Raw genomic sequence first — 16,048 nt, 5'->3', positions numbered from 1 at the left:
TTATTAGTCAAATGCAAATCAAAACTACAATAAGATATCATCTCACACCCATCAGAATGGCCATAATTAACAAGAGAAGAAAAAAACAAGTGTAGGAGAAGCTGTGGAGAAGTGGGAACACTCATACATTTCTGATGGGAATGTAAACCAGTGCAGCCGCTATGGAAAACAGTATGGAGATTCCTCAAAAAATTAAGAATAGAACTACCATATGATCCAGCTATTCCACTTCTAAGTCTTTATCCAAAGAACATGAAAATACTAAATTGAAAAGATATATGCACCTGTATGTTCACTGCAGCATTATTCACAATAGCCAAAACTTGGAAACAACCTAAGTGCCCATCAATGGATGACTAGATAAAGAAGATGCAGTATATATACACAATGGAATTCTACTCAGCCATAAAAAGATGAAATCTTGCCATTTGCAAAAACATGGATGAACCTTGAGTGTATTATGCTAAGCAAAATAACTCAGACAAAGTCAAAAACCATATGATTTCACTCATAAGTGTGATGTAAAAATAAAAACAACATCAACAAACAAACACATAGATACAGAGATTAGATTGGTGGTTACCAGAGAGGAAGTGGGGAGGGAGGGGGTTGAAAGGGGTATTAGGGCGTATGTGTATGGTAACAGGTGGTAACTAGCCTTTGCGTGGTGAACATGATGTAGTGTGCACAGAAATCAAAATATAATTCTGTACACCCAAAATTTAGATAATATTATAAACCAATGTTACCTCAACAAAAAATAAAGTAAACATATTAAATTAAATTTTGAAAAAAGAAAACTTGAATACACCAATTACAAGTAATGAAATTGAATAAGTAATTTTAAAACTCCAAAAAACAAAAGTCCAGGACCAGAAGACTTCAAGGCTGAATTCTACCAAACATCTAAAAAGAGTGAATATTTATCCTTCTCAGTTTATTCCAAAAAGTTGAAAAGCTAGGACTGCTTCCAAACTCATTTTACAAGTCCAGCATTACCTTGATACGAAACCAGACAAAGACACCACAAAAAAAGAAAATTACAAGCAGAAGAATGGATCAGCAAGCTACACGAAAGACTAGAGGAAATCACCCAAGCAGAACAGAAAAGAGAAAAAAGAATTAGACAGAATGAGAACAGTGTAAGGGAGCTGTGGGACAATATCAAGCATGCCAACATTCAGAATATAGGGGTCCCAGAAGGAGAAGAGAGAGACAAAAGGGCAGAAAATTTGTTTGTAGAAAGAATAGAGGAAAATTTTCCTAACATGAGGAAAGAAACAGACATCCATGTTCAGGAAGCACAGGAGCTCCAAACAAGATAAGCCAAAGAGGCCCACACCAAGACATATTATAATCAAAATGTCCAAAATTAAAGACAAAGAGAGAATCCTAAAAGCAGCAAGAGAAAGGCCACAAGTGACATATAAAGGAAAGCCCATCAGGCTATCAGCGGACTTCTCAGTCGAGACCCTACAGGCAAGAAGAGAATGGCATGATGTATTTAAAGTGCTAAAAGGAAAAACCCTACAGCCAAGAATACTCTATCCATCAAGGTTGTCATTCAGAATGGAAGGAGAGATGAAGAGCTTCCCAGACAAGCAAAAATTAAAGGAGTTTATCACCAAGAAACCAGTTCTGCAAGAAATGCTGAGGGGACTTATTTAAGTGGGAAAGTAACGGCCACAAATAGAGATAAAAAACAATTATCAAAAAAACAAAACAACAACAAAAAAATCTGGCAATAAAATCACTTGTAAGGTAAAAATATAGTAATGGCAACAGATCAACTACCTGTGAAGATAATATGAAGGTTAAAAGACAAATGTACTAAAATCACCTATTTCAATGATAAGAGGGTAATGGATAGACACACACTAAACAAGAGACTATATATGATTTGAAAAGCATATAATGTGGGAAGAGGGGAGTGAAAAGTAGAGCTTTTAGAAAGAGGTCAAGCTAAAGAGTCTATCTACTCAATATAGATTGTTATGTGCATAGTATATTAAATAGGATCCTCATGGTAATCACAAATCAGAAACCTATAACAAGAAAGAAAAAAAATAAGAGAAAAGAAATCAAACATATTACTAAAGATAGCCATTAAACCACAAGGGAAGAGAGCAAGAGAAACAGAAAGGAACAGAGAAGAACGACTAAAACACACAGAAAAGAAAAAGTGACAAAATGGCAATAAATACATATTTATCAATAGCTACTTTAAATGTCAATGGACTAAATGCTCCAGTCAAATGCCATAGGGTGGCCAATTGGATAAAAAAACAAGACCCATGTATATGTTGCATACAAGAGACACACTTCAGACATACAGACACTCACAAACTGAAAGTGAAAGGATGGAAAAAGATATTCCATGCAAATGGCAAAGAAAAGAAAGCCGAGGTAGCAATACTTATATCGAACAAAATAGACTTTAAAACAAAAACTGTAATAAGAGACAAAGACGGGCACTACATAATGATAAAGGGAACAATCCAACAAGAAAATATAACACTTGTAAATATCTATGCACCCAACATAGGAGCATCTAAATATATAAAGCAATTATTAACAGACATAAAAGAAGAAATAGACAGTAGTACAATAATAGTAGGGGACTTTAACACTCCACTTACACCAATGGATAGATCATCCAAACAGAAGACCAATAAGGAAACACTGGCCTTAAAGGACACATCAGACCAGATGGACTTAGTAGAAATATACAGAACATTCCATCCAAAAAACACAGAATACACATTCTTTTCAAATGCCCATGGAACATTCTCCAGGATTGATCACATATTAGGCCACAAAACAAGTCTCAATAAATTTAAGAAGATCGAAACAATACCACGCATCTTTTCTGACCACAAAGGTATGAAACTGGAAATCAACTACAGGAAGAAAACCAGAAAAGCCACAAAAATGTGGAGATTGAACAAAATGCTACTGAACAACGATTGGGTCAATGAAGAAATCAAACAAGAAATAAAAAATTCCTGGAGACAAATGAAAATGAAAACACGACATGCCAAAATCTGTGGGACACAGAAAAAGCGGTTCTGTGAGGGAAGTTTATAGCAATTCAGGCCTACGTCAACAAAGAAGAAAAATCCCAAATAGACTATCTAAAAGTGCACCTAAAGGTACTGGAAAAAGAACAACAAACAAAGCCCCAAATCAGCAGTAGGAAGGAAATAATAAAAATTGGAGCAGAAATAAATGAAATAGAGACTAAAAATACAATAGAAAAAATTAATGAAACAAATAGCTGGTTCTTCGAAAAGATACACAAAATTGACAAACCCTTAGCTAGACTCACCAAGAGAAAAAGAGAGAGGGCTGAGATAAATAAAATCAGAAATGAAAGAGGAGAGATTACAAGGGACACCTCAGAAATACAAAAGATAATAAGAGAATACTATGAAAAGCTATATGCCAAAAAGTTGGATAATCCAGAAGAAATGGATAAATTCTTAGAAACCTACAACCTTCCAAAACTGGACCAAGAAGAAGTAGAAAATTTGAATAAACCAATCACCAGTAAGGAGATCGAAACAGCAATCAAAAACCTCCCTAAAACTAAAAGTCCAGGACCAGATGGCTTCCCTGGTGAATTCTACCAAACATTCAAAGAAGACTTAATATCTATCCTTCTCAAACTCTTCCCAAAAATTGAAGAGGAGGGGAGGCTTCCTAACTCCTTCTACAAAGCCAACGTTATCCTGATACCAAAACCAGACAAAGACAACACAAAAAAAGAAAAGTACAGGCCAATATCACTGATGAACATCAATGCAAAAATCCTCAACAAAATACTAGCAAATCGAATACAACAATACATTAAAAATATCATACATCATGATCAAGTGGGTTTCATTCCAGGGATGTGGGGATAATAGTTCAACATCTGCAAATCTATCAATGTGATACACCACATTAACAAAAGGAAGAATACAAATCACATGATCATCTCAATAGATGCAGAGAAAGCATTTGACAAGATACAGCATCCATTTATGATAAAAACTCTAAATAAAATGGGTATAGAAGGAAAATACCTCAACATAATAGAGGCCACATATGAAAAACCCACAGCAAATATCATTCTCAATGGAGAAAAACTGAAAGCTATCCCTCTAAGAACAGGAAGCAAACAAGGATGCCCACTGTTACCACTCTTAGTTAACATAGTATTGGAAGTCCTAGCCAGAGCAGTCAGGCAAGAAAAAGAAAGAAAAGGGATCCGCATTGGAAAAGAAGAAGTGAAACTGTCACTCTTTGCAGACGACATGATTTTATATCTAGAAAACCATAAAGATTCCACTAAAAAACTTTTAGAAACAGTAAAGGAATACAGTCAAGTCGCGGGATACAAAATCAATGTACAAAAATTTGTTGCGTTTCTATACACTAACAACGAAGTAGCAGAAAGAGTAATTAAGAATACAATCCCATTTACAATTGCAACAAAAAGAATAAAATACCTAAGAATAAACTTAACCAAAGAGGTGAAAGATCTGTACACCGAAAACTATAAAACACTGTTGAAAGAAATCGAAGAAGACACAAAGAAATGGAAAGATATTCTGTGCTCTTGGATTGGAAAAATTACCGTTAAAATGTCCATACTTCCTAAAGCAATCTATAGATTCAACAAAACCCCTATCAAAGTTCCAACAACATTTTTTACAGAAATAGAACAAAGAATCCTAAAATTTATATGGAACAACAAAAGACCCCGAATAGCCAAAGGATTCCTGAGAAAAAGAACAAAGCTGGAGGTCTCACACTCCCCGACTTCAAATTATACTACAAAGCCATAGTAACCAAAACAGCATGGTACTGGCACAAAAACAGACACACAGATCAATGGAACAGAATTGAGAGCCCAGAAGTAAACCCACACGTTTATGGACAGCTAATATTGGACAAGGGAGTCAAGAGCATATGATGGAGAAAGGAAAGTCTCTTCAATAAATGGTGTTGGGAAAACTGGACAGCCATATGCAAAAGAATGAAAGTAGACCATTCCCTTACACCATGCACAAAAATCAACTCAAAATGGATTAAAGACTTGAATGTAAGACCCGAAACCATGAGGCTTCTAGAAGAAAACATAGGCAGTAGGCTCTTTGACATCGATCTGAGCAGCATACTTTCAAGTCCCATGTCTGACTGGGCAACAGAAACAAAAGAAAAGGTGGGACTACATCCAACTAAAAAGTTTCTGCACAGCAAAGGAAACCATCAACAAACTGAAAAGACAACCTAACAATTGGGAGAAGATATTTGCAAACCATATATCAGATAAGGGGTTAATATCCAAAATATACAAACAACTAATACAGCTCGACAACAAAAAAACCAACAATCCAATTAGAAAATGGGCAAAAGATCTGAACAGAGATTTCTCAAAAGAAGATATACAGATGGCCAATAGGCATATGAAAAGATGCTCAACATCATTAGCTATCAGGGAAATGCAAATCAAAACTACAATGGGGTATCACCTCACTCTGGTCAGAATGGCTATAATTAACAAGACAGGAAACAACAAATGTTGGAGAGGACGTGGAGTGAAGGGAACCCTTTTTCACTGCTGGTGGGAGTGCAAACTGGTGCAACCACTATGGAAAGCAGTATGGAGTATCCTCAGAAAATTAAGGATAGATCTACCATATGATCCAGCTATCCCACTGCTGGGTATTTATCCATGGAACTTGAAAACACAAAGGCATAAAGATACGTGCCCCCCATGTTTATTGCAGCATTATATGCAATAGCCAAGACATGGAAGCAACCTAGGTACCCATCAAGGGACGAATGGATAAAGAAGATGTGGTATTTATACATGATGGACTACTACTCAGCCATAAAAAATGATGAAATAAGGCCATTTGTGACAACATGGATGGACCTTGAGGGTATTATGCTGAGTGAAATAAGTCAGAGGGAGAAAGTCAAACACCATATGATCTCACTCATAAGTAGAAGATAAAAACAACAACAAAAAACACATAGCATTGGAGATTGGATTGGTGGTTACCATAGGGGAAGGGGGGAGTGGGGAGGGCAAAAGGTGTGATTAGGTTCACATGTGAGGGGATGGACTATAATTAGTGTTCGGGTGGTGAACATGATGTAATGTACACAGAATTTGAAATATGATGTACATCTGAAAATAAATAAAGAAATTAAGAAAACAGTATTTAAAAAAATTAAATTAACAAGGAATTTTGAAAAAAAGTAAAAAAGAAAATTACAGGCAAATATCCCTGATGAACATAGATGCAAGAATCCTCAACAAAATATTAGCAAACCAAATTCAACAATATATTAGAAGGATCATACACCACAATCAAGTGGGATTTATTCCAGTGATACAGGACAGTTCAACATCTACAAGTCAATCCACATGATACACCACATTAACAAACCAAAGGATGAAAATAATATGATCATCTTAGTATAAAAAGAAAAAGCACTTGACAAAATTCAACTTTCAATTTTGATAAAAACTTGAAAAGTGGGTATAAAGGAAACATAAGTGGGGCTGGCCCAGTGGTGCAGTGGTTAAGTTCACATGTTCTGCTTTGGTGTCCCAGGGTTTGCTGGTTCGGATCCCGAGTGCAGACATGGCACCCCTTGGCAAGCCATGCTGTGGTAGGCGTCCCACATAGAAAGTAGAGGAAGATGGGCACGGATGTTAGCTCAAGGCCAGTTTTCCTCAGCAGAAAGAGGAGGATTGACAGCAGATGTTAGCTCAGGGCTAATCTTCCTCAAAAAAAAAAAAAAAAAAGAAACATACATCAACATAATAAAGGCCATATATGATAAGTCCACAGCTAACATCATACTCAACTGTGAAAAGCTGACAGCTTTTCCTCTAAGATCAGCAACAAGACAGGGATGCTCATTCTTCCCACTTTTATTCAACATAGTATTAGAAGGCCTGGCCACAGCAATTAGGCAAGAAAAAGAAATAAAAGGCATCCAAACTGGAAAGGAATAAGGAAAACTGTACTATTTGCAGATGACATGACACTACACACAGAACACCCTAAATGCTCTGCCAAAAAACTATTAGAACTAATAAATGAATTCGGTAAAGTTTCAGGATACAACATTAAAATATAGAAATTGGTTGTGAGGATTCTGTTTTCAGGATTGCTGGGAAGATGGTCGTGTAGGAGGACTCTGAACTCACCCCCTCCCATGGACAGAACAAATCTACAATTACCTGTGGAACAATTACCCCAGATATAGAACCAGAAACTGGACATGAAGAACCCCCACAACAAGGAACAACACTGATAGAGGAGGAAGATGCAGAAATCCCCCTCTGCTGAAGAAAACACCAAATTCTAGCCATGGTGCTTCACAGCTGGGAGCAATTTTAACGTAAAAAGCTTTTCCTAGAGAAGCAGGGGATCTGAGTGGGAGTTCTATGCCACAAGAAGTGGCCTTTGAATCCAGCATAACTGAAACAAGTGCCATAACACCTAGCTTTGCTGGTGATTAAAAACAGTGGGGAATATGCCCAGAAAAGCTATTGAACATAAGAGAAAGGAAAGCCTGCTTTTAAAGGACCCATGCACATATTCACCCATTCTGGAGACCAACACAAAATCACCAGAAAGGTGCATACTTATTTTGTAAAAGAGACTCACTTGATAAGCTCTGAGCACATGTCAGAGAGGCAGGAGGGGGCTGGGCCCACCTCCCCAGGGACTGAGACACTCGCAGTGGACATTATTGTGACCTAGTACAGGTATGCTGACACAGACGCTGGCAAAAGCCATTGGATTTCTTCCTCTAGCCTGTTAGCATAGGGGTTTCCCTGACCACTAGAGCATCAGTTTAATCCAGTTAAGCCAGGGCAGGCAACCCACCCGAAGGACTGACCCACCAAGAAGCAAACCCACAGAAACTTATGGGCCCACATAGGTGGGGTGTGTGGAACCTCTGTAATGGGGCCAGGGGGCCTGCCTAGGCTAGGTGGGGCATGTGTGCAGGGCTTGACTGCATTTGTGGGGTGTTTGGGCCCACTGGCAGTGAAGCACGTCAGCTGCAGCAGCTTGTGCTGCTAGCCATCTCAAATAGCCACATAGGGGATCTGCCTCACCTTCCAATGCCTGAAATGATTGTATGCTACCAAACATAGGGCTGGCCCCATCCAACTGTGCCACTGAAGACAGCTGACAACAGCCTCACAGGCTGGAGGCCTAAAGCAACTGTGAGCCCCTAAGACTAGAAACCACCACGATTGGCACCTGAGTCACTTAACAGCAAATTATCAGCAGGTGTGTGTTATTAAACCTTGCAGCCAACCATGCTGGGGCTTGCCCCACCCAAAAAAGTAACTAAAGTGACTGTATCAGCTGCATGTGGACTAATCTTGTAATCAGCCTGTGTGGGTGCTAACCTAGGCTAATGGTGCACCCACAGCAAGAGCAACCCTGCCCACACAGGGGACATTCCTGGAACATGTGGAACTCATAATGAGATGGAAGCACATTGCTGGGCCCCAAAAGGCATCTCTCACATAATGCCATATGTCCAAGGTCAGGAGATGTAACTGATCTACCTAATACATGGATATCAGCATAGAGAAGTAGGCAAAATGAGAAGACAAAGGAATATATTCCAAATAAGGGAACAGGACATTTCCTCAGAAAAAGAAACAAATGAAACAGAGATAAACAATCTACTTGATAAAGACTATAAATTAATAATCATAAGGATGCTCACTGATTTGGGAAAAGAATAGATGAACACAGTGAGAATTTCAAAAAATAATTGGAAAATATAAAAAACCAATCAGAACTAAAGACTACAATAATGGAAATGAAAAAGTCACTACAGGGACTCAACAGCAGAGTAAATGACACAGAAGAATGGATCAGTGAGCTGGACAAAAGAATAGAGGAAATCACACAAGCTGAACAGATAAAAGAAAAAAGAATAAAAAAGAATGAAGACAGTTTATGGGACCTTTGGAACAACATAAAGTGTACTAACATCCATATTATAGGTGTCCCAGGAGGAGAAGAGAGAGCCAAAGAGGCAGAGAACTTATTTGAGGAGATAATAGCTGAAAACTTTCCTAACCTAAGGAAGGAAATAGGCATCAAGGTACAGGAAACACAGAAAGCACCAAACAAGATGAATGCAAAGAGGCCCACACCAACACACATTATAATTAAAATGTCAAGAATTAAATATAGGGGCCAGCCCCGTGGCCGAGTGGTTAAGTTCGAGCACTCCACTGCAGGCGGCCCAATGTTTCATCAGTTCAAATCCTGGGTGCGGACATGGCACCACTCATCAAGCCACTTTGAGGAGGCATCCCACATGCCACAACTAGAAGGACCCACAACTAAGAACATACAACTATGTACCAGGGGGCTTTGGGGAGAAAAAGGAAAAAAATAAGAATTAAATATAAAGAGAGAATCCTAAAAGCTGGAAGAGAAAGGCAACAAGTTACATACAAGGGAAACCCCATAAGGCTATCATCTGACTTTTCAGCAGAAAACTTACAGGTTAGAAGGGAGTGGCACAATATATTTAAAGTGCTGAAAGGAAAAAACACTACAGCCAAGAATACTCCACCCAGCAAGGTTATCATTCAGAATGGAAGGAAAGATAAAGAATTTTCCAGACAAGCAAAAACTAATGGAGTTTATCACCAAGAAACCAGCCTTACAGCAAATGTTAAACAGACATAAAGTGGAAAAGAGAAGACCACAAAGAATAATGAGGAAGTTATCCAAAAAAAGCAGTAAAATCACTGGCAAAGGCAAATATACAGTAAAAGTAGTAGATCAACTACCTATGAAGCTAATATGAAGGTCAAAAGACAAAAGTACTAAAATTATCTATTTCCATGATAAAAGGGTAATGGATACTCACACACAGAAGAAGAAGCTAGATATGATATCAAAAGCATAAAATGTGGGAGGAGGGGAGCAAAAGAGTGGAGCTTTTAGAAAGAGGTCAAACTAAAGAGACTACCAACTTAACATAGATTGCTATCTATGTAGGTTATTACATATGAACCTCATGGCAATCACAAACCAGAAACCTATAATAAATACACAAAGGGTTAAGAGAAATAAATCCAAATATAATATAAAGAAAGCCATCAAACCACAAGGGGAGAGAGCAACAGAAGAAGAAAAGAATAGAGAAGAACAACTAAAACACCCAGAAAAAAAACCTTTAAAAAGGCAATAAGTACATTCTTATCAATAGCTACCTGAAATGTCAATGGACTAAATGCTCCAATCGAATGGAATAGGGTGGCTGATTGCATAAAAAACAAGACCCATGTATACACTGCATACAAGAGACATACTTCAGCCCTAAAGACACTCACAAACTGAAAGTAAAGGGATGGAAATATATACTCCATGCAAATGGCAAAGAAAAGAAAGCTGGGGTAGCAATACTTATATCAGATAAAACAGACTTTAAAACAAAACCTGTAACAAGAGACAAATAAGGGCACAACATAATGATAAAGGGAACAATCAAACAAGAGGGCATAACACTTATCCCAACATAAGACATAACACTTGCAAGAAGACATAATACTTGCAAATATCTATGCACCCAACATAGAAGCACCTAAATATATAAAGCAATTATTAACAGATATAAGAGGAGAAATAAACAGCAACACAATAACAGTAGGGGATTTTAGCACTCCTCTTACACCAATGGATAGATCATCCAAACAGAAGATCAATAAGGAAACATTGGCCTTAGGTGACACATTAGACCAGATGGACTTAGTAGATATGTACAGAACATTCCATCCAAAAACTGAAGAATTCACATGCTTTTCAAATATAGATGAAATATTCTCCAAGATAGATCACATATTAGGCCACAAAACAAGTCTCAATAAATTTAAGAAGATCAAAATAATACCAAGCTATATATAGAAAACCCCAAAGAATCCACAGAAAAACTATTAGAAATAATCAACTACAGCAAAGTAGCAGGGTATAAAATCAACATACATAAATCAGTAGCATTTCTATACACTAACAATGAACTAACAGAAAAAGAACGCAAGAACTCAATCCCATTCACAATCGCAATGAAAAGAATAAAATACCTTGGGATAAACTTAACCAAGGAAGTGAAGGATCTATACAATGAAAACTACAAGACTTTCTTGAAAGAAATTGACGATGACATAAAGAGATGGAAAGACATTCCATGCACGTGGATTGGAAGAATAAACATAGTTAAAATGTCCATACTACCTAAAGCAATCTACAGATTCAATGCTATCGCAATCAGAATCCCAAGAACATTCTTCACAGAAATTGAACAAAGAACCCTAAAATTCATATGGGGCAACAAAAGACCACGAATTGCTAAAGCAATCCTGAGCAAGAAAAACAAAGCCGGCGGAATCACAATCCCAGATTTCAAAACATACTACAAAGCTACAGTGATCAAAACAGCATGGTACTGGTACAAAGACAGATCCACAGATCAATGGAACAGAATTGAAAGCCCAGAGATAAAACCACACATCTATCGACAGCTAATCTTCGACAAAGGAGCAGAGGGCCTACAATGGAGAAAAGAAAGTCTCTTCAACAAATGGTGCTGGGAAAACTGGACAGCCACATGCAAAAGATTGAAAATTGACCATTCTTTTTCACCACACACCAAAATAAACTCAAAATGGATCAAAGACCTAAAGATTAGGCCTGAAACAATAAGTCTTCTGGAAGAGAATATAGGCAGTACACTCTTTGACATCAGTTTCAAAAGAATCTTTTCGGACACTATAACTCCTCAGTTGAGGGAAACAATAGAAAGAATAAACAAATGGGACTTCATCAGACTAAAGAGCTTCTTCAAGGCAAGGGAAAGCAGGATTGAAACAAAAAAACAGCTCACTAATTGGGAAAAAATATTTACAAGCCACTTATCCGACAAAGGGTTAATCTCCATAATATACAAAGAACTCACACGGCTTAACAACAAAAAAACAAACAACCCGATCAAAAAATGGGCAGAGGACATGAACAGACATTTCTCAAAAGAAGATATGAATATGGCCAATAGACACATGAAAAGATGTTCATCATCGCTAATCATCAGGGAAATGCAAATCAAAACTACACTAAGATGTCACCTTACACCCATTAGATTGGCAAAAAACCAAGAGCGACAAATGTTGGAGAGGTTGTGGAGAAAAAGGAACCCTCATACACTGTTGGTGGGAATGCAAACTGGTACAGCCACTATGGAAAACAGTATGGAGATTTCTCAAAAAGTTAAAAATAGAAATACCCTATGACCCAGCCATCCCATTGCTAGGTATCTATCCTAAGAACCTGAAATCAGAAATCCCAAGAGTCCCTTGCACCCCTATGTTCATCGCAGCATTATTTACAATAGCCAAGATGTGGAACCAACCTACATGCCCAGAAACTGATGATTGGATAAAGAAGATGTGGTATATATACACAATGGAATACTACTCAGCCATAAAAAAAGACAAAATTGGCCCATTCGCAGCAACGTGGATGGACCTCGAGGGTATTATGTTAAGCGAAATAAGCCAGTCAGAGAAAGATGAACTCTATATGACTCCACTCATAGGTGGAAGTTAGTGTATTGACAAGGAGATCTGATCGGTGGTTACCAGGGAAAAGGGGGGGTGGGGGGAGGGCACAAAGGGGGAAGTGGGGTACCCACAACATGACTAACAAAAATGTACAACTGAAATCTCACAAGGTTGTAATCTATCATAACATTAATTTAAAAAATGCTAAAAAAATAATAATAATAATACCAAGCATCTGTTCTGACCATAAAGGTATGAAACTAGATATCAACTAGAGGAAAAAAATTGAAAAAGCCACAAATATGTGGAGATTAAACAAAATGCTACTGAGCAACGAGTGGGTCAATGAAGAAATCAAGGGGGAAAATCAAAAAATACCTGGAGAAAAATGAAAATACATATCAAAATCTATGGGATATTGCAAAAGCAGTTCTAAGATGGAAGTTTATAACAATACAGGCCTATCTCAACAAACCAGAAAAATCCCAATCTAACAGTGCACCTAAAGGAACTGGAAAAAGAAGAACAAAGCCCAGAATCAGTATAAGGAAGGAAATAATAAAAGTCAGAGCAGAAAGAAATGAAATAGAGACTAAAAAACAATAGAAAAAAATAAATGAAACAAAGAGCTGGTTCTTTGAAAAGATAAACAAAATTGAAAAACCTTTGGCTAGATTCACCAAGAAAAAACGAAGGTTCAAATAAATAAAATCAGAAATGAAAGAGGAGAAAATACAATGGACACCTCAGAAATAGAAAAGATTATAAAAGAATACTATGGAAAGCTATATATGCCAACAAATTGGATAATCTAGAAGAAATGGATTAATTCTTAGAATCATACAACCTTCCAAAACTGAATCAAGAATAATAGACAATTTGAATAGATCAATCACTAGTAAGGAGATTGAAACTAATCAAAAATCTCCCCAAAAATAAAAGTCCAAGACCAGATGGCTCTGCTCGCAAATTCTACCAAACATTCAAAGAAGATTTAATACCTATCCTTCTCAAACTCTTCCCAAAAATTGAAGAGGAGGGGAAGCTTCCTAACTCATTCTACAAAGCTAACATTACCCTGATACCAAAACCAGACAAGGACAACACAAAAACAGAAAATTATAGGCCAATATCACTGATGAACATCAATTCAAAAGTCCTCAAACAATACTAGTAAATAGAATACAACAATACATTAGAAAGATCATACACCATGATCAAGTGGGCTTTATTCTAGGAATCCAGGGAAGGTTGAACATCTGAAAATCAATCAACATGATACACCACATCAAAAAATGAAGAATAAAAATCAAATGATCATCTCAATAGTTGCAAAGAGAGCATTTGAAAAGATACTGCAACCATTTATGATAAAAACTCTTAATAAAATGGGTATAGAAGGAAAGTACCTTAACATGATGAAGGTCATATAAAACAAAGCCAGAGCTAATATCATTTTCAATATAGAAAAACTAAAAGTAGTACCTAAGAACAAGAACCAGACAAGGTTGCCCACTTTCACCACTCTTATTTAACAAACATAGTATTGCAAGTCCAAGCCAGGGCAATCGGGCAAGAAAAAGAAATAAAAGTGATCCAAATTGGAAAGGAAGAAGTTTAACTGTCTCTATTTACAAATGACATGCTTTTATATATAGAAAATCCTAAAAAGTCCACCAAAAAAACTTCTAGAAATAAGAAATGAATACAGTAAAGTTGCAGGATACAAAACCAACATACAAAAATCAGTTGTGCTTCTATATACTAATAATGAATTAGCATAAAGAGAAATTAGAACACAATCTCATTTATAATTGTAAAAAAAGAATAAAACACCTAGGAATAAACTTAACCAAGGAAGTGAAAGACCTGTACGTTGTTGAATGAAATAGAAGACAAAAAGAAATGGAAAGATATTCCATGCTCTTGGATTGGAAGAATTAACATAGTTAAAATGTCCATACTTCCTAAAGCAATCTACAGATTCAATGTAATGCATATCAAAATTCCAATTTCATTTTTCACATAAATAAAAAAGAATTCTAAAATTTGTGTGGAACAACAGAAGACCCCAAATAGCCAAACCAATCCTGAGAAAAAAGAACAAAGCTGGATGTATCACGCTCCCTGATTTCAAAGTATGCCACAAAGCTATAGTAATCAAAACAGCCTGGTACTGGCACAAAAACAGACACACAGATCCATGGAACAGAATTGAGAGCCCAGAAATAAACCCACATGTTTATGGACAGTTAATTTTCAACAAGGGAGCCAAAAACATCCAACGGAGAAAGGTAAGTCTCTTCAATAAGTGGTGCTGGGAAAACTGGACAGTCACATGTGAAAGAATGAATGTAGACAATTATCTTACACCATACACAAAAATAAACTGAAAATGGATTAAAGATTTGAATGTAAGATCTGAAACCATGAAACTTCTAGAAGAAAACATAGGCAGTGTGTTCTTCAACATCAGTCTTAGTGGAATATTTTCAAGTACCACGTATGACCGGGCAAGGAAAACAATAGAAAAAATAAACAAATGCCACTACCTCAAACTCAAAAGCTTCTCCACAGCAAAGGAAACGATCAACAAAGTGAAAAGAAAATTTAACTATAGGGAGAAGATATTTGCAAGCCACGTATCTGATAATGGGTTAATATCCAAAATATGTAAAGATCTCATACATCTCAACAAGAACAGAAAGCCAATAAACCAATTTAAAAATGGGCAAAAGATCTAAACAGACATTTCTCCTAAGAAGATATACAGATGGGCAACAGGCACATGAAAAGACGTTCAACATCACTAATTATCTGGGAAATGCAAATCAAAACTATAATGAGATATCACCTCATACCTGTCACAGTGGCTATAATTAACAAGACAGGAAATAAGTGTTGGAGAGGATGTGGAGAAAAGGGAACTCACACGCTGCTGGTGGGAGTGCAAACCGGTGCAGCCGCTATGGCAAACAGTATTGAGATCTCGCAAAAGATTCAGAATAGAGCTACCATATGATCCAGCTATTCCACTGCTGGGTGTTTATCTGAAGAACATGAAAACATGAATGCATAAAGCTATATGCACCCCTATGTTCATAGCAGCATTATTCATAATAGCCAAGACTTGGAAGCAACCTAGGTGCCCATCAAGGGACGAATGGATAAAGAAGATGTGGCATATATATATACAATGGAATACTACTCAGCCATAAAAAATGATGCAATCTGTCCATTTGTGACAACATGGATGGAGCTTGACAGTATTATGCTAAGTGAAATAAGTCATAGGAAGAAAGTCAAATACCATATGATCTCACTCATAAATAGAAGATAAAAACAACAAACAACCACATAGAGACAGAGATTGGATTGGTTGTTACCAGAGGGGAAGTGGGGAGGGAAGAGGGCACAAGGGGTGATTAGGCATGTGTT

This window comes from Equus caballus, chromosome X, assembly GCF_041296265.1.
Source record: "Equus caballus isolate H_3958 breed thoroughbred chromosome X, TB-T2T, whole genome shotgun sequence".
NCBI lineage: Eukaryota > Metazoa > Chordata > Mammalia > Perissodactyla > Equidae > Equus > Equus caballus.
The sequence above is the reverse complement of the archived record's forward strand: the minus strand, read 5'-3'. Positions refer to the sequence as shown.